Raw genomic sequence first — 213 nt, 5'->3', positions numbered from 1 at the left:
TTTAGTGAAGACCTGTGCTGCCAGCATTCACGCCTTCTCCTGTACTCATCTACAAGCTCTCGTAACAGGCCAAGAGATAGGTACTTATTGCTTATTCCTTGCATGTGTGATGCCATCATTAGAGACCTTAAGGTTGAAATGGCAAATGATGCTTTCTGAGATACCAAGATACTGTAGGTTGCTAATGTTTACATTTTTACTAGTATCCTAAGC

Source organism: Volvox carteri (genome assembly GCF_000143455.1).
Source record: "Volvox carteri f. nagariensis unplaced genomic scaffold VOLCAscaffold_154, whole genome shotgun sequence".
Classification (NCBI taxonomy): Eukaryota; Viridiplantae; Chlorophyta; class Chlorophyceae; order Chlamydomonadales; family Volvocaceae; genus Volvox; species Volvox carteri.
This window is presented reverse-complemented; position numbering follows the sequence as displayed.